The following is a 22137-nucleotide window of genomic DNA, read 5'->3' on the forward strand; positions in this document are numbered from 1 at the left end:
TTAAAAAAAACGACTTTATGTGTCATTTCTTTTGATTGTTTCCTGAGAAAAAAATCAATTTAATAATAAGGATAAAATACTATTTGCGAAATAAAACGAAAAATAAATGCATTCAATTTATTTTTTGTTATTTAAAGGGTGCAAAGAAAAAACGGAAGGGACCGAGAGAGACAAAGAAGAGAGAAGGCGAGAGATAGAGAGAACGAGAGAGAGAGAGAGAGAGAGAGAGAGAGAGAGAAAGAAGGAGAAATATAGGATTACTGATCTGAACCCTCCGAAATGTCAAATGAGAAATAAGAAGGAGAACTCCCAAAAGTGGTCCAAAAAGAAATGAAAAGAAATAAAGTTATCCTCTGCTCTGTCGTCTGTCACTTAGATATTTGTTTCAATTTCCTGCAAATTGCAAAGAAATTAAACTTGGTATGTTCAAGCGTCTGCCAGATTGAATCAGCATAAATCTTACAAATTTAGAGTGGACAAGATTGATTGTCTGTCAGTTCCGTTTATTTGGCATCAAGTTCAAATTAAGTATATAAAAAAAAACGACTTTATGTGTCATTTCTTTTGATTGTTTCCTGAGAAAAAAATCAATTTAATAATAAGGATAAAATACTATTTGCGAAATAAAACGAAAAATAAATGCATTCAATTTATTTTTTGTTATTTAAAGGGTGCAAAGAAAAAACGGAAGGGACCGAGAGAGACAAAGAAGAGAGAAGGCGAGAGATAGAGAGAACGAGAGAGAGAGAGAGAGAGAGAGAGAGAGAGAGAGAGAGAGAGAAAGAAGGAGAAATATAGGATTACTGATCTGAACCCTCCGAAATGTCAAATGAGAAATAAGAAGGAGAACTCCCAAAAGTGGTCCAAAAAGAAATGAAAAGAAATAAAGTTATCCTCTGCTCTGTCGTCTGTCACTTAGATATTTGTTTCAATTTCCTGCAAATTGCAAAGAAATTAAACTTGGTATGTTCAAGCGTCTGCCAGATTGAATCAGCATATATCTTACAAATTTAGAGTGGACAAGATTGATTGTCTGTCAGTTCCGTTTATTTGGCATCAAGTTCAAATTAAGTATATAAAAAAAACGACTTTATGTGTCATTTCTTTTGATTGTTTCCTGAGAAAAAAATCAATTTAATAATAAGGATAAAATACTATTTGCGAAATAAAACGAAAAATAAATGCATTCAATTTATTTTTTGTTATTTAAAGGGTGCAAAGAAAAAACGGAAGGGACCGAGAGAGACAAAGAAGAGAGAAGGCGAGAGATAGAGAGAACGAGAGAGAGAGAGAGAGAGAGAGAGAAAGAAGGAGAAATAATGAGAGGATGGGAGAGAGAATGAGAGACAGAATGAAATATAGAGAGGGAGAGAGAGAGAGAATGAGGCAGAAAGAGAGAAAGAGCAGGTCGTTATAATTTAATGTAACAGATACTAGAATATGGCTAAAAAGTATTTTCGAATGGGGTGGTGTTAATTTGCGGGCTATTTTATTGTAAGTAAAAACAAAAGCAGAGAAGTCCGGCCAAAACAATATATAGCCTGGGAAAGAATCAACGAGCGTAGTCGATTTGTAATATTGGTGTTCATGTCGATGTGGTATAATTTAAGAATATTGCAAATATGAGATTTGGCTAGAATTAAATTTATACTGCTGCATTTTTCCACAGTAAAACAGCCAATGGAAAAAAAATCTAACAAAAACAGACGACAATAATAAAAAGACCCTAGATTGTTCCCTGTATAAGGTGTATAGTCAATGTCCTTGAGGTCACTCACTGGTCTATTTTAACACCCACGAACAGCAAAGTGGTTACCCTTGACTCCGCAGAGTTGGACAATGGAACTTAATTCTAGAGCGTTGGAAACTTTACAATCAGATTGTTTATACACCGTTTGCATTACTTTAAGTTCCTAGTACAACTAGTCTACAAGCCAGATATTCTGTTCAGTGTCCACTTCGTTTGTTAAGTAATCCCTATTATTTGTTTCTTGATTTCAGATTATGCTAATTCTTGTTAAGAAACAGAAATTGGTTACGGCTTTACGACTTCTAAAAAGAACACCTTCTAAGTCACGCCCTCCTGACAGCTAGTAATTAAAGCCCTTGAAAGACTCGGGGGCAGTAATCCGTTGCATCACCTGTGGGAATTTCTATTCGGGCTTTGCTTTGTAGCCCCTCATCTCTCTGGTAGCCTCCAATCTCTTGTAATATTCCCCGAGAGATTCTCAAAGGTCGAGAAGATCTGCGGCTTTTTGAAGATTGTTCCCCCTTCTTTTGGGACAAGGGAAGAACTGTTCGAAAGTATCCACGATGGTTACCAGTCTTATGAATGGCCCTCGCTGACCATCGCTACGTGAAGGACTACCACTAACGTGCAATTTGAAAGTTTATTGGATTCAGCTGGTTGTTATAAGTTTACGTAAAGTTTAAGCTATTTGCATGTTGCCGTGCTGGTCACGTGGTCAGTGTACTTCTTTTCTCTCAGCCTATAACTCTTTTTTTGGCTAATTGTACACGTGGTCCTGCAAGTGAGCTACTCTATCGGCGTATCGCTTAACAAAACTTTTTTTCATACTGCGTAAGGATTCGGTAAGGGGTGAGCACGTCAGTCTGCCTGAAGTTCTAGCCAGACTCTAATGTTAACATACATTACATTTTGACGACCACTATTTACTTATATAACAAACACGAGACACACACCCCGTTCCACTGTATTTATTATATGTACTTGTGTGTGTTTGTATTTTTTTTTTAGGTGCGTCCGCCGTTTACTTTAAAAACCGCAGGGGGCTAAAAGTCGAGGGCGCCAACCTACCCCTGGATACTGACATGCCAAAAATGATTTCAGTTCAGGAAAGAGGGGGGCAAGGGAGGGGAGTAGGGTGTTCGGAGCCGGGTTATACAACCACTGACCAGTCGGTTTTCTCCCTCGGCTAACGCAAGAGAAAGGCGTTAAGAACACGAAAGGGAGAAATTAACCCCCGCCTGCCCCCCTTCACCCATGTGCTGCACTGCGGGACAGTGCTGTTCGTAATGCTACGCCCGGGGCGCCCTGGGGTCACTAGGAGAATGTGTGTGTTCACTGTTGGCAGCCCCCGAGGTTTTCGTTCCAAAGAGCGTGGGTGTGACAGTGTTTTGTCTCTCCCCCCTCCCCCCTACTTATTTTTCCCCTTTGCATCTCCAATGAGCTTTGAAATGATCGATTTGATTGTTTTAACTGCAACAATGATTGACATGATAAAGCTTGCAGGTGTTTGCATTCTATCGATACGTTGATTGAATCTATGTATGATTGAACGATATGTTTACAATTCATAAACTTAAAAAAGAAAAAGAATAGGCAAAAAAGGCCTAAAAACAATTGTAATATTTATATTACTAAATTTTCATATAATTCAATAAAATATGGGTAAGGTTATTATTATGGTTATATATCTAGATCAACATATCCCATTGTGCTGACGTAAAAATATAGACATAGTAAAAGTAACTCATTTATACAATTTATTCAAAGGCTTTACAACCAAACAAAAAGTAAAAGAACTGTGCTGGGACCAAGCGGATCCGCCATACATATCTTATCTTACGGAATAAAATACAGACGTTACTTCAAAAAAGAACATGATTACGTCCTACACGTCATGGGTGTTAACCAATGACTAAAATTCTGCAAAGTCACTGGTTTTACTGGCTGGCTCAGGCAACCCATTCCATGCTCTAATAGCATTAGGGAAGAAGGATCATTTGTACAAATTTGTCATAGAATATGGAACGAGGAATGTACCTTTACCTTTGTGTCTTTTACTGAGTAGTTTATTAGATTTTTTTTGTATTTGAAGATTATGGTTCAGTGTTCTATGTATAATTACTACTTTACTTTTTACTCTTCTATCCTGAAGATACATATTAGGTGTACTATAAACTACATAATACAATAAACAGTTTTAAAATATTAAAAGCCTGTCTGAAACACAACATGCAAGCCTTGAATTTATGGGTGAACGCAGGGCTGCAGGGAACAGGGACGAAGAGCACCAGATGGTCGCGTGGATCGTTTTTGTGTGTGTTAACAATGCAAACTGCTGTCTCAATGGTCAACATTGCTGTTCTTATTATCTCCCTTAACCGCCGTTCCCCCACGAACTGGTCCTCCCTGTAAATCTGACAGTTACATCTGCCGTCACTCACTGTCACACTGAGTCCTGTCACAGGTCACACTCTCTTCATTCAGTCACTGAGCGGTGTACAAGTATTGCGCTAGGAGACGATTTAAAACTGCGAGATGTACATTTCTGCTTAACTATCGATATTTCTTAAAGGCATTTTCATATGTGAAGGAAAACCCACAAGAAGTAAACTTTTTGGCGAATCTGGTGTTGGCTACGTAATACGGAAGTACAATGTATTACTACGCGAAGTAGCCTAGTTAATAAACCATGTATTTTTTTGTATTTTTTTTTTTGCATTTTTAACACAATGGAATCGAATATCGCTTGTAGCACAAAGTAATTACAAAACTTATATCAACTCAATCTGTCTGTCTGTCTCTGTCTGTCTGCGTGGAATCTTGTCCACCTTACTTCTCCTACTTCCTTATCTTGGACCGAGTTAAAACTTTGTAAAATTATTCATTGTCAATGACAACACATGATTCAATGACAAAAAAAATAAATAAAAAGAGAACCAGTTAGTAAATCAATTAGTCGAAATTAATTATTTTGTTATATATTGAAACAGTAAGGCTTACTAAGCCCAGGGAAGATAAGCCTTGTGTAGAAAATTAGGTCGTTACCCCCAAAAAATTAAGTTAACAATGAACTATAAACCTTTTTCTTTTATGACTTCTTGAATAGCTTAGTGGCTAACAATCCGGCCCTCCATCGTGGAAGCTCGAAATCGAATTCAGAATCAGAGCAACTAAAAAAATAATGTTTTTGAAAAGCCAGCGCGGAAACCTTCTCCCAGATACTCCTTCCCATCCCCACTGGTCCACAAAAGTGATTGGGCCATAGCGCACTAAGCTAGTTATATGCATGAACGTAGCGTAAACAAAAACAATTTATACAAATATTTTCAATGGTACACATTTATTATTGTTAGTCTAGAATCTAGGTTTATTCTAGATCTATTAAATTAATTAATTACATGATAAGATTCAAAATACTAAAAATAATTTCACTCCATTTGTTTATTAGTTAGTTTTACTCGCTCCCTATGTTCCTTCAGAATTGAAGATAATTAGATCTTAGCCAAACCTTCCTCAAAACGGCGGGAATCGGCAGCGGGCAGGGTTCAAATCCTGGTACACCGAGACAGCAGTCCAGAGTGCATACCACACGACCAGGCAACCATCCATTTTTATGAAAACACATAGTAGACTTCCGGTGCCGTAAACTGCTACTTTCTACTAACAATGTTGTTTACCCTACGCTGTGCAATATAAGGGGAAAAAAAGACCAATTAGTAATCTTTGAAAAGTATGAGCTACATCAAAAAGTCAAATGATAAACAATCCAGGACTCGGGGCTTGAATTTGTAGGACAGACAGACAGACAGACAGACAGATAGATACATAGATAGATACATCATATAACTTATTTCTTTACAAAAAGCTTTTAACGTTTAAACTTGGATGCTTCCTTGTGTCAAGGCCTGTGTCGTACGTTAGGCCCCGCGAGCATATTAAATAAATTGTTCTGACTTTCCTATCTACAATTATGTAAGGCTACCGATTGTCCAATAACCAGACAATAAAGCAAGTTTTATGACCCCCCCTCCCCACCACCTTTTTTTTTTTTTGTAGTTAACCAAAGGGAAAAAAAGGTTGTCTTGACTTTATCGCATCTACACACCACACTGCTCTGTTTGTCAGGGGAGACTATAATGTGTCATTTAGGGTCACGACCTTGCACACCTCGGACAAATGTTGCCGTGAGTCTTAAATCCTTTAAAAAAAAAAAACAACTCCCGCACCCCCCCCCCACCCCGCTCTCTCTTTCGAACCTCGCTCAGCGTTGGTATCTTATCGAATGATTAACAAGTGTCGCCCCAATCGCAGGATATTAGGAAGAGTTAAAAAAAAAAAAAGTGAACAATGGAGAAAAGAAGAAAAAAAAAAGGGGTGGGGGTGTTCCTCCAAGATTGCCGCTGCAGACTGGTCACCCAAATAAAACTACTCAATGGATGGGGTGAGAGACGTGCAGGCGGGACTAGACGGGCCCCGATGGCGAGCAACCATTTTCATTGACACGAGAAAGATAAGAAGATTGACGAGCTGACTAGAGGGCTAGTTATCCCTTCTTGTCTGATTATGTGGTCTCCCTCATCCCCCCCCCCCCCCAGAGCTTAGAAACACAGCTCTCATCATAACTTTGATCTTTGTTTTTCTCTTTCCTTTTTTCCACCTTCCTTTTTCTTTTCTCTGTTTTTCTATTCTTTTTCTGTTATCATCTCTTCTTCTTTCTTTTCTGTTATCATCTCTTTTTCTTTCTTTTCTGCTATCTCTTCTTCTTTCTTTTCTGTTATCATCTCTTCTTCTTTCTTTTCTGTTATCATCTCTTCTTCTTTCTTTTTCTGTTATCATCTCTTCTTTCTTTTCCTGTTATCATCTCTTCTTCTTTCTTTTTCTGTTATCATCTCTTCTTCTTTCTTTTTCTGTTATCATCTCTTCTTCTTTCTTTTTCTGTTATCATCTCTTCTTCTTTCTTTTTCTGTTATCTCTTCTTCTTTCTTTTCTGTTATCATCCCTTTTTCTTTCTTTTCTGTTAACATCTCTTTTTCTTTCTTTTCTGTTGTCTCTTTTTCTTTCTTTTTCTGTTATCATCTCTTCTTCTTTCTTTTTCTGTTATCATCTCTTCTTCTTTCTTTTTCTGTTATCATCTCTTCTTCTTTCTTTCTGTTATCACCTCTTCTTCTTTCTTTTTCTGTTATCATCTCTTCTTCTTTCTTTTTCTGTTATCATCTCTTCTTCTTTCTTTTCTGTTGTCTCTTTTTCTTTCTTTTTCTGTTATCATCTCTTCTTCTTTCTTTTTCTGTTATCATCTCTTCTTCTTTCTTTTCTGTTGTCTCTTTTTCTTTCTTTTTCTGTTATCATCTCTTCTTCTTTCTTTTTCTGTTATCATCTCTTCTTCTTTCTTTTTCTGTTATCATCTCTTTTTCTTTCTTTTTCTGTTATCATCTCTTCTTTCTTTTTCTGTTATCATATCTTCTTTCTTTCTTTTTCTGTTATCATCTCTTCTTCTTTTCTGTTATCATCTCTTCTTTCTTTTTCTGTTATCATCTCTTCTTCTTTCTTTTTCTGTTATCATCTCTTCTTCTTTTTTTTTCTGTTATCATCTTTCTTTTTCTGTTATCATCTCTTCTTTCTTTCTTTTTCTGTTATCATCTCTTCTTTCTTTTATGTTATCATCTCTTCTTTCTTTTTCTGTTATCATCTCTTCTTTCTTTTTTGTTATCATCTCTTCTTCATTCTTTTTCTGTTATCATCTCTTATTTCTTTCCTGTTATCATCTCTTCTTCTTTCTTTTCTGTCATTCTCTCCGCTCTACATCCCTTTTCTTTTCTCTTCTGTTCACTTCTTTCTTCTCTTCTCTCGCAATGCTCTCTTTTTTTTTTTTCTCTTTCTGTTATTTTCTGAGTTAACAAACACATCAAAACGAGGCACATTGATTCATATTTCACTTATAATTGAACCTATATCTTTCTGCTTTTTTAAAAATTCATTTCTTTTTTTATCTCTTTTATTTCCTTTCATTTGTCATTATGAATGCATTTATTTGCATTCTTAGTGATGAAATAGTCATACAGCCTTTCACGTTTCTTTGTTTTTAAATAATTTTTTTTTTTTGCTTTAAATATAGATTTATAGATCTCTTTTTTAGCATGCATGTAAACATCCCCATTTCTTCCTTTTCTTTCTTTTTTTGTGTGTGTATCTCAATGTTATATTGACTATCCACTTAGTATTCACGTCATTCAGTTTGAATCTCACAGTCAGTCCTTTCAATTTAATAATACCGTCAACTATCACTAGATCTACAATGTAAGGCTTATTTATTTTGACGTGCGAATTAATCTGAACAATTAATGTCACCTCCGAGGTCACGATAGACTCAGACAGGGTACCAAGATTTCAGGAGAATGCGGACTGGATCTCAACCATGACACTAATAATGAAACAAAGAAATGTTATCTAATTGGCAATGATGCGTCCAATGACTGCCTTTATTAGCCAAGGGAGACGAACTCGTTCTCTTAATAACTCTTCACTTCGGCTGGCGCCGAGTGGCTGATTCTGAGACGACCCTATCTAAATTTAGAAATAGTGTGCTTTGCTAATTCCACCAAACCCGCTTGCCTCCTTAAAAATAAATCATTTTTTTAACCTAAAATAATAATCTAAAACATTTTAAAATGTCAACTTATTTTGTAACAGAAATTTTGTAATCAAAACAATAAAATTAATTTTTAATTGTAAAAGTGAACACTGCAACATGCATAAAATTAAAAAAGGAAAAAAAAAAAAAAAAAAAAGAATTCATGGTTGAACCAAGAGAACCAGACTATTGACCTCTATCACTCTTCATCAGCAATCATGTACCTGATCGCGCTGGCCATCCTTAATCAATACTCTTCAATTCTGAAGTAAATTAAAGTTTCCCTTTCAGACCTTGCGCTCTATAGGGGAGATGATGTAAAGGTCATCTGCTTCTCTTGTCGACGGTTAACAATGGTGTCATGTGGCCAGCACAATGACCAACCGCCCGACTTTACTTTCCCCCAACTAACAACAGGAGCGTCCTGAAAATCCCGAAATTCCAAATCCCAGACTTCACCGAGATTTTGGAAGCCAAGCGCTTTACCACTCAACCGCTAGGCCTCTTCACTTCTGAAAACAAACAAACAAGCAAAATAGAAAATAAATATCCTACATGTAAATGAAATATAAATAACAGAGAGCTGTGGCTGACAGCTAATCTGGACGTGTGGTGTGCGCTTTGGAATGTGTTCTCGTCGTGCCGGGCTCGAACCCTACCCGCTGCCACTCCCCTGTGAGAGTTTTGGGCTTGGACGTAATAATCTACACATTGAAAGAAACGTCCGAAACATGTAAAAAAATAAAAATATGTGCCATCGTTCTGACATTTAGGCATCTCTCTAGAAACACATTCAAATCGTGTTGAGTTATTGCACGCCTTGTGCTCCAGCCCACTGTAAGTATATATCCACTAGTGACAGTGATATCAAACTGTTTTAAGTATATAGCCACTAGTGACAGTGATATCAAACTGTTTTAAGTATATAGCCACTAGTGACAGTGATATCAAACTGTTTTAAGTATATAGCCACTAGTGACAGTGATATCAAACTGTTTTAACGCTAATTCCGCCTTTCCCCAAGCGCCTAATTTAGATCCTATTAACCCATTACTGCCAGGGAGATGACCGAGGCGATATCTTGTTAATGACTACTTGGTACTCTCCCCTGTCTCGCAACATTCATTATTGTTCCAATCTACTCTATCTAGACTTGTTGGGTCAGGGGCATGGACGCCTTGTCACATATGCAAATTTATATTCAGATAGAGGGGGCTTAACACTAAGATAGGTTTACCAACATTCGCCTAAAGACTCAATTCTGGACAAGGTTAAAACACTGGTTCTCAAATGGGCATGCGTGTAAAATATTTTTTAAACACTTGCAGTAACCTTAAGATAAAAGACGTCCGTGATCCAAAGTCATTAAAAATATTTTGTGGTAGGCTATAGTAGCACTATACCTATTAGATATTCAGTCTTATCGGCTGGACCCTACTTTTAGTAATGTTCATTTTTTGTTCTTCATTTAACATTGATTGAAAAGTCTAAAAAAAAATGTTACATTGCTTCAGATCACTCGACTTTTATTAGCACAGCCAATTTCTTTTTTTTTTAAGAGAAAACGCTATACCTGGGCGTCCAATTTGAGGATCCTTGATACAAATGTTACAGCGACCTACCGGGAATTCCTTTAGGCGAAAAGGTTTTAGACCTAAAAGAATGAGGGGTCCCACTCTACCTCTTGACCGTAGTAGCTCTATTACCACTCTACCTCACCGTCTTCATTCCCACGATACTTCTCTAAAACACCACTGTGTGATTTCGTAAGTCGATCACGTGACTAAATTACGTCTTCAGTTCATATGACATAACTACATACAGAATTTTGTGATTCTTTTCTCTAAGTACATACATATATAGATATATAGTTTTATAGATATTTATACAAAAGCAAAAATAATCCGAAAAGAAATGAAGAGTGCAGTATATCTTATGATCACGCCGATACAGTGATTGACAAACAGGCAGCAAATGGCCTGAAGTTCTCTCTGTCTCTCACACAAATATACATTATTATTTTTAAGTCTACACTTCTTTGGTTAACGCTAGAGGGATAATTCAAGATTAGAATAGACCCTTTGAGTTTCAGACTGGTGGGGGCCTCGCACAGTACTAAAAAAAAGGGCGAAACTTGGATCAGACTTCAAACATAGTAGAGCTCTATGACTCAATGTTTGCAACATTGCGAGACATGAATTTCAGTTCTTTGTCGATTTAGAAACAGGCAGGTTGTTTTTTTTTTTAAATACATTGTATGATTTTAGATTTTCGCTATTTCTTTTTAAATTGCTTAAATTTCAATTAGGGCCACCAAATTAACTTTGCCTAGAGCCTCCGATTACCCAAGACCGAAGCTGATACGGCTCTTTATAATAATTTGATTTGGCAAGAGGGGTGTGGGATCACTATTGAAACATATTTCAATTAAGGTACAGAAATACAGTTTTAGTGAGTGAGTGACCACGTCACAGGTAAAAAAAAAAGAAAGGGGTGGGGGTAAGTATCAATTCTCCCTCAATACCACAACAAAGACTTTCTTTTGAAAATTTGGTTTTTAATTGTTTTGTGTGTGTGTGGGGGGGGGGCAACTATTAGAATATATGTCTTAGTCATTGTCCGTCTCTCTCTCTCTAGATATATTAAATACATGTGTTTATAGATAGACCTAAACAGATGTTTGTTTTATGTCTTTCAGAGGTTCCGACACAAACAAAGTTTGTTATGTCAAACCCAAACCTCTAACAAGACGGCAAGAGATGGTTCGAACTTGGAACTATCAAGACGACAGTCCGAAGCCCATACCACACGACCAGGAGGCCACCCATATATATATATATGACGATCCTTATTATATATATTCATATATATGAATTGAGAAATCCACCAGTTTGCCTCACAAATGTACATGATGAACAAGCTACACATCGGTACAACTAAGGTCTGTCCCTTTCCCACAATGATTCCAATTAAAGTAATTAAAGAAATAAGATTTGTGCCTGTCTCACTTCTTCACAGCCCTCCCTCTAATAATTGGTGACGCCCCTGCACGTGTAACTCGTAAATTGACTTTGTAGAAAAACATGTACGTTTGTAAGTATACTTTCCTATTCACAGTCTAGCACTTAATGGTTATTTGTTAGGTCAACATGGTCCTGCTGAGCGCAGACGACAACAGGTGGCCCACTGGTCGCGCGCCATGGCGCTCAACAGGTGTTGGGGTGGTTTTAAACATATGATGACCGACTACTGACCGACTGTCTGACTGGCCTATATCGGTTTAGTCAGACAAAGTGGTCTTGTGACGAATTAGTTGTAATTTACAAAACAAAATTCCCCCCTGCAGATCTATATTTCAATTTCTACATTGATCTAAAATAGGGCCTACTGTAAGAAAGAATGAAATATAAATCAATATACATTTTAGCGAAGAAAGTAACATATGCTGGTATCAGGGCCTTGTGGAGATACTGAAACTGGTGATTAAAATTAGCTGCGATATTTTCTTCTCTTGTTTTCTGTTTCAACTCTTAAAATAATTAAAGTCCTGTACCCTTATGGCGCTTCCATGTATATATCTATTTATGGCCCCACCCTACCCACGGGCATAGTTTGGTGACACTGTATTCACCTTACACACCTCAAAGACTAGCTGAGCATTGTTATAGTTCAGACTATGTTTGATTATGTCACGACGCATATGTTGACCTACACATTAGGTGCATGGTTTGTTATTATTTGTTTTTGTTTGAGATGGGGACAAAAAAAAAAGGCCAACTTAATCCATGGGCAGAAGTGCGTTTACAGAACAATAAGGGTATATTGTTTCATCAACACACATAATTACATTTCTTTTTTTTGTTTGTTTATTTTTGCAATAAGCCATTTTCCCTTTTGCCGTGTACATAGATCCAGATTTTTAAAAAAATCTATAACATTCATTTGATCGTACCAATAGACACGCGATTCACACCGTCTCGGTAACCCACGAGGTTCAGTTTCAGTTTACAGGTGAATGAAACAGGCTCTCCTATTTCCAACCACTAACTCCGACAGGTGGATCGGCACAAGTCCGCCATCAGCAACAGGTGTTAGCCAAGTTTGAAAAATACAAAGCACAGGGGCTACACTGGACCACACGGTAACCCACAATGGAGAGCTCAACAGGTTGGCACACTTTAACGACTGAAGTTAAGAATGTTTGTAAATCGAATAAAGTCACTAGATCGATAGACCTTATACAATTGTAATTGTGATACGTGGCTACAGTGGGTTACCAACAACAATTTGCAAGCTTTTAGAGAAAGAAAAACACCTCCCCCACATGACCCAGTTTACAACACATAGCAATAGGAATCTTGTATATATATATATAGGGCAAGCTACTTGTCGTCTGCAAATTCTAGCAATGAGGACGTACATTCGAAATAATTATTGACTTATAATATTTTAAAACATTTATTTTATTGTTTGCGTCAGAATGTCAAATCCATTTAGATGTGTGTTTTACTTTTAAGTATTGGGAAATTATGATTAATGTTAACTTACTCATGTTAAGAAAGGTAACCTAGTTTGTCAAGTAGAATTTAAGAGTGATTCGCCTAAAAGTGTTGTGAACACGATTACTTCATATACCTAAATAAAAGGTAAAAAAATCCTCTATATCTCATAGTAAGTTTAGTAAAATCACTTAAAAGACACCCATAAATAGAACCATAAGAAAGAAAAAAAAATACAAAGACATCCACGGCGGGATTCGAACCCGCGACCTCTGGATTAGAAGTCCAGCGCGCTATCCCCTGCGCTACGCGGACGATAGTATGGTGCAAACAGACAAGGTTTAGAATGTGCCGTAGCCTACTTATTTTTAATAACGTTAACCCATAGTCCTAGATAAAATAATAATAATAAAAAAAACATTTACAGTTTGAATGGAATAGACAAAAGCTACATTCATTGAAGACACTGTAGACAGACAATTGTCTCCATGTCTCTTTTGTCATCCTTATAACATCCTAAGCTAATGGACACCTGATAATGTATATGGTATTGCCCGAATGGAAATTTGTCTAAGGAAAACGACTTATTCTTTTCCCTTTACAGTGTTCACAGAATTGGAATAGTTTTCCTCTGCTGTGGTACCCTACTGTTAACAATAATCTTCCTAGTCTTTACATTTATAATACAATATTTAAATGCAAATATACATATCAATACACACACCTTATTTTCTAACCTCTTTCTTTCGGAACATATGTTTTAGACGGCAACATTACATAAGTATTTCAAAATAAATAATATGGTGTTATCTTAGAGACCGAACATGAAGAGAGGGCGCTTCCTTTGTATTAAATACTTTGACCTAGATATTTTGGCACAGTGTCATGTAGAAGAAACTGTTAGAAATGTGCTGGCAGTTAAGAAATAAAAACGCTTAAATGTATTGACAAGAAATAATATCGCTGATACAATGATGAGTGTGTGTGTGTGTAGCAGATGGATATAAAATTTAAATTTATTTATGGAAATAAAGCAATGGATCGATTTAATATTTTGATACGAGTTAAGTGTTAGGTCGGGATAGAAACACCAGTCTTTGCCGCATGATGGAAAATTATTTTAAAAAATACTAGGGCATAAGGTCATTGGACAAAATTATCTATAAAATGAGTAAGAGTCTAAAAAGAAAAAAAAAAGCTTTTATTTTTCCTGTTGAGAGTTAGCGTTGTTTTGGGACATACATTTCACCTTCTTCCCTGGCGATTGGCTAACGAGGGTGCTATATGACCATTACAACGGCCAAACACGTCTACTTTCCGCAAGTTATTTGAGAATTTAAAAAATTTTTCCGAGTCATGGACGTTTGAAAAATGTTTCTTTAAACACAGAGATTCAAACTCGAGACGCTTAGACTGTGTCCGTGCACTTCACTATCTGGGATCACTATGAAATAAAAGGTTATTTTTGCTACAATCACAATCAGGTTCAGCTACAAAAGCTAGTCAATATGAATTCTATTTTGAAGCATAATTCTTTGTGAATTGTGTGCTGGCTGTAACAAGACAGAGGTATCACGTCTGGTGTAATTTTACGTTAAGACATTGCACAGCACTGTGACGACTCTTCCAGTACAACCAAAGATCTAGATCTAGGTGACAGAATAGATCACCGTTCGACACTTGTTACAGATACATATAAAAGGGCTGGACTAGATAATCAACATTAGATCTCCATCTAGTATTTTGACCGCACCATCAACGATCTGATCTAGTTAGCGAGTGCCCCCCACATTTCGAAAGAATGTGGTGACCTTTTTTTTTTTTTTACAATCATGGAGATCAAACATCAAAGCGCAGGCTGAGTGGCTCGCGGCCTCGCGTCGCACGAGGACCAAACGCTTGACGGACCTGTGCGAGATCTCTCGAGTCCGCGACGTTACGATCTCCAGGAACTAGATCTCATACTAGCCGTGTCTGCTTGTGACGTCATGGACTAAGAGACGCTGGAAAGCGCAGATCTATTCACACGGACTTGCCAAATGGTTGTGGCTGGTGGGCCCCTTTAGTTTTCAGTAATTTGTTGTTTTTTTTTATCGGATTGGACTTCTTTAACTCTTCCTGTCAGTCAAACTAATGGACTCGTGGCACGCTTTTGTTTAAAAAATTCTTGGACACATGTAACTGCAAATATCAATCAGGTTCATGATACAGTTTTGCACATACGAACATTTTCCCAAACTGAAAGCTTTAGAAAGTTAATACTTCGGAATACTACTGCATTATAAACAATTCTATCTATTAGGTAGTTAGTCCTGATTCTAAAAGTAGAATAGTTAATAGTAAGAGACATTGGTTAAATAAAGTCTGCATGGTGGCTAAAAATAAGGCATCTAATTAACATAATTCATTATTTGTAACTTAATTTTTTGTTCGTTTTGAGAACCCAAAGCCATAAAAACAATTGACGGTTTGGAATTTTACAAAGGAAAAGGTGAAGGCTAAATATAGGCAGCAATATTTGTGAAATTTCAATTTTGTAGTTTGTAGAAAGACTGACAAAGTAACATCAGGACTAATTGTTCATTGGATCTATTAACTGCAAAATGAAAAAAAAAACAATATTTCTGATGATCACTATTCACTATTTTATTGCGGAAGAGTAGCTTACGTAGGGACAATTCACTTTCTTCTCTTCAACTGGTTTTAATACATAATTCAAAAGAAAGAATTTATGTGTATTTAGAATTGCAAATATTCTTCTTCTTCTTCTTCTTTTTTTTTTTTTTTTTTTTTTTTTTTTTTTTTTTTTTTACATTTTTTCTTTATAGTCCATGTCTCAAATTTATGCGCTTCAGACCATCGCCACGAGGTTCCGAAGTTTGAATCCTATCCGTCGCCAGGAAGTTTTTGTAGTAAAGTGTACAGTGGAATTTTCATATCAAACCTTGCGATCTATAGAGCAGATGATGGAAAGGTCATATGTTTCTATGTCCTACGGTTAATGAAAATGTCGTGGGGCCAGCACAACGACCAACCGCCTTTATTACTCCCCAACTATTGTCAGGTACCCATTAGAGCTGGGGTGGGAGGGGGACCTTTTGTTGAAATTGAAAATCTCAGTCTTCACCGGGATTTTAAAACGAGACCCCACGTTTAGGAAGCCAAGCTCTTTACCACTCAACCACCACAGCATGGAAGGTTTTGTTAGGACGTACTAAGTTCATTTCTTAAGTAAGAAACTAAAACAATTAAACCAATGGAGGTTTTGTTAGGACGTACTTAGTTAATTTCTTAAGTAAGAAACTAAAACAATTAAACCAATGGAGGTTTTGTTAGGACGTACTTAGTTCATTTCTTAAGTAAGAAACTAAAACAATTAAACCAATGGAGGTTTTATTGTCATGTAATGATGTCCAGACAACTATTAGAAGATTCACTTTTTTTTAAACTGAAAAATGTCTTCTTTAAAATGTTTTGTCTTTCTGTTTTGCTAGGTTAACTTTGAAGTGTTGCTCCGTGGACGCCGTGTGTCCAGACAGACACAAACTCTGGGTTACTATCTAACCAGACTGTTATCGTCTTCGCTTAGCCCCAGGCAAAAAGATGGGCGCCAGTGATAATGTGGCGCAGAGAACATGGGTTTCAACAGGTTCACATGTGTCTCTTCCATTGTCTTCGCCCTCTTGCTGTATTTGTTAGCGATACGGGATGTTGTTGGGGGTAGAAGAACCTTATGTCTTCCTTCATGAGACTTGTTGACCCTGGACTGTTACATCGCCCTATCTCCGTTGCCCCGAACCAAAGCAGTTCGCATGTACCGCATGTACAGACACCATAGAAAAACTTTACGACTTTCTCAAAATCCTCAAATAGCCCCATTCTAATGACCTTTTTTTTTTTTCAAATGAACGTTTATAAAGACAAAACAATTAGGGAAATTGGAAAGATTTAATGTTTTTTTTTCTTCTGAAACTTAGTATTTTCTACGCTTTTATCGGTATTGAAAAAGATAAATAAAAAATAACAGAGTCATAAAATTGAACATGAATTTTCCGATTATAATTTTAAACACACTGTTTTTGTGTATAGGTTTGTGTGTGTTTTTGTGAGAGAAACAGTGCCGGATTTTAGTAATTCAAAGCCCTGGACATTTTTAGGTGCTACCCTCTTCAAACTTCAATAGAAATGCATTTAATATTAATAATATATCATGTCATATTAGTGAAGAAAAAATGTTATTTTACTTATTTTCTTATATTTAATTTGCGTATTTTGTATATAAATGAATAAATAAATATGTGGAGGCCACTTTAAGTGTGAGGCCCTGTGTAGGTGCACAGTCTTGCATGTCTTCAATCCTGACTTGCTGTGCAAGGAAAGAAAAAGTGTTGTGTTAGTGGAAGATATTTGTTCTTTTTTTTCCCACATAGAAAATAACAGGAGTCTTACAGTAATAACAAGATTCATGTAAATAAATTAGACATTTCACTTTACATTAAAAACAGAGTGCACTTTAACAAATTTGTCAAATCGAATGCAGTAGTGATGCATTTTGGAGGTAGGCCTAAATACATTTAGTGCAGCGATAAATTAAAACAGTCACAGCGCTAACATTCCTATCCCCCCCCCCTCCACTTTGCCTGCGATACACGACTAATTTGTAGGTTTTTTTTTTAATGATTATTTTTGTATCTTGGAAATAATTATGAAAATAAATACCTATTATTTTAAAAAAATCACTCAAAAAACTTCTTTTCGGTGTTTTATTTCGTTTTTTAATGGCATCAATAGAAGCTGCCGCACCGGTCATCATTTATCCTAGTTGCGCCACTGCTTGTTATATTCAATGACTAGAGATAGAAATTAGCACTAAATTCTAGTTCTATGTGTGCTCAAAATATTAATGTATCGGAATGAACATAAAATATTAATGTATCGGAATGAACATAAAATATTAATGCATCGGAATGAACACAAAAGTTTGTCTTAGTCAAATTTGTATCTTATTTCATCAAGCTTGAAATTCAGGAACAGCCAGGAATAAGGGATACAAAATTACCGAGGCCAGCGGTATTATATCAACCACGTGGGGTGCCTATGGTAGCTCTGAATAGCAAGGGAGAGAATCAGCAAGCATTGAATAAGACGACTGGACACCTCGACAGCACAAATACGTATTGTTCCGGTTATGTCCCTTGGCAGTACAACAAAAATATTATCTTTCAAGCGGCATGTTAAGACAAACAGAACTCTCCAATGTAAAGAGATGCTAATCAACCAATTCAAGTGCACTTTAATGTTCACGACATATATGTCTTCGCCAGACACTAGTTTCATCCTTTATCTTTTTTCTTAAATATTTTCATAATTATAACGTTTTTAAAAAGACTTCCCCAATTTTTTAAAGTGTAAGTGTAAGTTTAAGTGTAATTGGAAGCTTTTAGTCTGAGACAAATAACAAATAAATATGACTTGTGACATATAACAGTAGCACAAGCAGGGCCGGTCCTACTGGTTGCGGGGCCCTATGCGAAACGGATTGCGGGAGGCCTAATTTGGGTTGTGATAAGGATAATAAGTGAAAATTAAGATTTTTGTATTAGAAAATAAATTCGTCTTTGCATTTTATTCATACTTTACTAAGTACAAAATCACTGTCAAATTAACTTTACGAGCCATCTACAGTAGATTGTAGTTTTCCAACAAAAAGCCGATAAACATTCAGATCTGCCTTTTAGATTTACTATCGACTCGCAAAATATTGCTTTTGTTTTTTTTTAAGAGGTCGAGATAGATTTAGATCTATATTTGTATGCCAGTGACTATTTAAGTTAAATAAGTATTTGAACTTCTTGTTTTGGTTAAAATTCGGCTTATTATTACATTTTTATTAAATGAAAGTTGACAATGCCATTTTTTTTTTATTGCGCGTAGGATTGGCGTTTTCCATATTGAATGACACCCCGAAATGACAATTTTGTTTGTTTTAAGGAGATTCGCATCAGTTTTCAAAAGATTTTGTAATAATTTCTGGAGATTTTCACGACTTTTTCTTATATTTTATAATTTCAGGAGAATTCCAGGAACCCTTTAATAATAAGTTAAAATGGCTTAATTTAATAATTTACACCTAGAATTCGCATCGCGCGAGGCCTATGACAGTGCGGGCCCACTGCGGCGCATAGGTTGCAGTGGCCTAAGACCGGCCCTGAGCAAAAGAGTACAATCGTTAATGGGATCATTAGTCTCGATAGCGATTATACCCTAAATTATAGACGTCTCTATAAATGAGATGATAATTACGCTGTGCATGTTATTTTAGAGACTTTTAGCTCTACTAAGTCATTGGTTTTCCCAGCTGATTCAGACAGCCCATTCAATGCTCTAATGGCACCAGGAGCGATTGTAGGAATTTTCCCAAGCGTATGTAAAAATCTTTCGAAGTATTTTTATTAAGTTGTCTTTGTATTTGTAAGTTATGGTTCAGTGTTACATGTATTATTAAAAGTTAAGTTATGTTCTGCCATCTGTTTCTAAGGCCTACGGTTTACAAGGATGTCATGTAGCCAGCACAAAGACCAACCGCCTTTACTTTTCCCTAACTAATGTAGCGATTAGAACTGGCTAGACTCAGAGGTGCCCTAATGATCCTGAAATTCAAAATACTAATCTTTACCAAGATTCGGATCCAAGACCCAGGTTCAGAAGCCAAGCGCTTTACAACTAACCCACAACGCCTCCTATCACTGCTGCTTTACTATTTAGTTTTCTGTCATGAAGTGTCTCTAAATGTAGTGATGTTACTAATGGAGTTACACTAGTCAAGTATGAACAATAGATTGTTATAAATCTCCAAGACTTCACTTAGCGTCAGTTTAGTTTCTTTGTTTTCTTGAGTTGATGTCATAAACATAGGACGCATATTTCCTTAGTATGTTTCCAGTACAACAAAAAATTATTTCAACTGGCGTGTTAAAGAAAAGTAGAAAAACTTAACGTGAAGAGAAGTGACCAACCAATTCGAATTCATGTAAAGTAAGTAAAGTTCCCCTTTTCAGACCTTGCAATCTATGGGGCAGATGATGTTTAGGTCGTCTGTTAATGTGGCCCAGGATTAACAAGGTGTCCAGTGGCCAGCACAACGGCCAACCGCTTTACTTTTCCCCAAATAATGTCAGGTACCCATTAGAGCTGCGTGAACTCTGAGGCGCCCTGAAATCCCGACATTTAAAATCCCAGTCATTGGAGTGAGGTTAACAATTGTCCAATCATTCATTAGCTTTTGTCTTTAAAAAAACCCCCAACAAAACAACGAAACTAACTGCAAAAAAAAAATATTAAATCTTTATATCTCGATTCACGTGTGGATTATAACATGTTTATAACATATTTATATCTCTCAATAGTTTGAAACTTAGTAATGAGACACATATAAAATAAGCAGCAGCATTAGGGTACAATTGCTAATGATGGAAAAATAGGCTTGTTAATAGCTTATCTAGACAGTTCAAGATGTGTATTATCTTTCAATGACTTTAGGAAGTCCAGTACTGAATTAGTGTTGACACACACTTTATATCATACTATCGTTTTATCTTTTATTGATTCGTTTTTCTCACCTGCAACATATTTGTTTACCTCCCTTAGTAGAAGTGGAGCCTGAAGCTCTAGTGCTGCAACAAATGATGAATACACAGGAGATGCTACATACAGAAGCGTAGCTAGGGGAGGGGGAGGGGAAGAATTTGAAAATCCCCCGGCTCCCAACTGGAGAAGGGCCACCAAATGAGTGTTTTTTACATTAAATATTACAAAAATGCAGGGCCCCCCAAAGAGATCAAGCCCCCCCCCCCCGATGATGGCATTCCTAGCTACGCCACTGGCAACATATAATACAATTGTTGGATACAATTGTTACTGAGAGAGTGCAATAGTACGAACCATAGTGCTGTAGGACTGCCATTACATGTGACATTTGTTAGAGATATAACTCTAGTTGAGGGAAACTGTATTACAATCATGTCTCTCTTTTATTTGTTGTCCTATAGTTCAATCAACATACGATGATAATGGCAACAAAATATACTCCATGACCCGGGTCACCAAATGGGCTTTAGTTCGACTCTATAGGTAGCTTTAGAAGTGAGCGAATGGGGCACGCACTATTTCGTCAGAACTGTTGGCGACTTCGGCAAAGAATAGGGGTAATGACCATTAGATGACCAATGGAGGAGATAGATATGTGACTGTAGGCGATACGGTTGGGAGATATTTTGATTTAACGTGTGAGGAGAAAAAAAAATGGAGGGGGGGGCTTCTATTTACTGGCTTTAAGGGAGGGCATTGCATGGTAGTCTGGACGTCTAATTGCCTTGGCTCAAAGAAAGGGAGGGGGGAGTTTTTCTTTTTGATCAGCCACCTAGGATCACGGTGACCGGAGGGTTTGGGGACAGCGCAGGAGTGCAATGATTGAGAAGGGGAGATAGCGAACAAGAGGGGAAGGGGATGGATCCGGGTAGACATGGGCGCACGCGACGGGTCAGTTCATGGGTCACTGGATCGCGCAACGGATGACTGGGCCAGAAAGTCAAACAGCGGGACGATATGTTGACACAATTCGCCTCCATTGTTTAGATCTCGGTGAATGGGGGAGGGGGGTGTTAAGAGAAGTGGGGTGGGGGAGAGGACTGATCTTACCGCGTGTTAACAGACGAGGTTTTATTAAGGTCAGGGACTCCAAGAGAATGCGGAAAGCAAAAAAAAAAAACACAACTATAAAATAATTTGTATTGTCATGAGAATAGTTGCATCCACAAAATTATTTATGAAAAGAAAAAGTAACTTATATGCAAATTATCAATGACAACGTACATGGTAGATTCAGACGTTACAGTCTAGTTTCTGAACGAGTCAGAGGTTACGGAGATGTAGTTAATTTTCTGAGCTTTAGTTAGGTTTCTGGAAGAATGGTTTCAAGATCATCGGATTACTCTTCAACAAAGTTGGTTGTCTCAGTAGGAAGATCTTTTAATGCGTTTCTCTATTTCAAAAAGGTTTTATAATTACAGATAAAAAATGAAAAGAGAGAGAGAGAGAGAGGGAGACAGAAAGAGAGAGAGAGAGAGAGAGAGAGAGAGAGAGAAAAGGAGTGACTTTTAAATGAGAAAGAGAATGTTTTAATACACATCTCAAACAATCTTTTAACATAAGTTAATCTCATAGTTTTAGAGATTTGGGACACCAGTGGTATAGTTTTTACT

At 36.8% G+C, this 22137-nt stretch overlaps 1 long non-coding RNA gene and 1 other non-coding gene across 2 annotated transcripts; both read right to left on the reverse strand.

Annotated features, from left to right (window-relative positions):
• Nucleotides 1–5094: 5094 nt before the first annotated feature.
• LOC129927809 (uncharacterized) lies at nucleotides 5095–13714 on the reverse strand. The gene is made up of 3 exons (XR_008779494.1): nucleotides 13602–13714; nucleotides 8603–8890; nucleotides 5095–5433 (listed from the first exon to the last, which is right to left on the reverse strand). It is a non-coding gene; the product is annotated as an uncharacterized LOC129927809 (long non-coding RNA).
• Trnar-ucu (transfer RNA arginine (anticodon UCU)) lies at nucleotides 13120–13192 on the reverse strand. The gene has a single exon. It is a non-coding gene; the product is annotated as a tRNA-Arg (tRNA).
• Nucleotides 13715–22137: the final 8423 nt, after the last annotated feature.

The sequence above is a fragment of the Biomphalaria glabrata genome, chromosome 8, assembly GCF_947242115.1.
Source record: "Biomphalaria glabrata chromosome 8, xgBioGlab47.1, whole genome shotgun sequence".
Lineage (NCBI taxonomy): Eukaryota > Metazoa > Mollusca > Gastropoda > Planorbidae > Biomphalaria > Biomphalaria glabrata.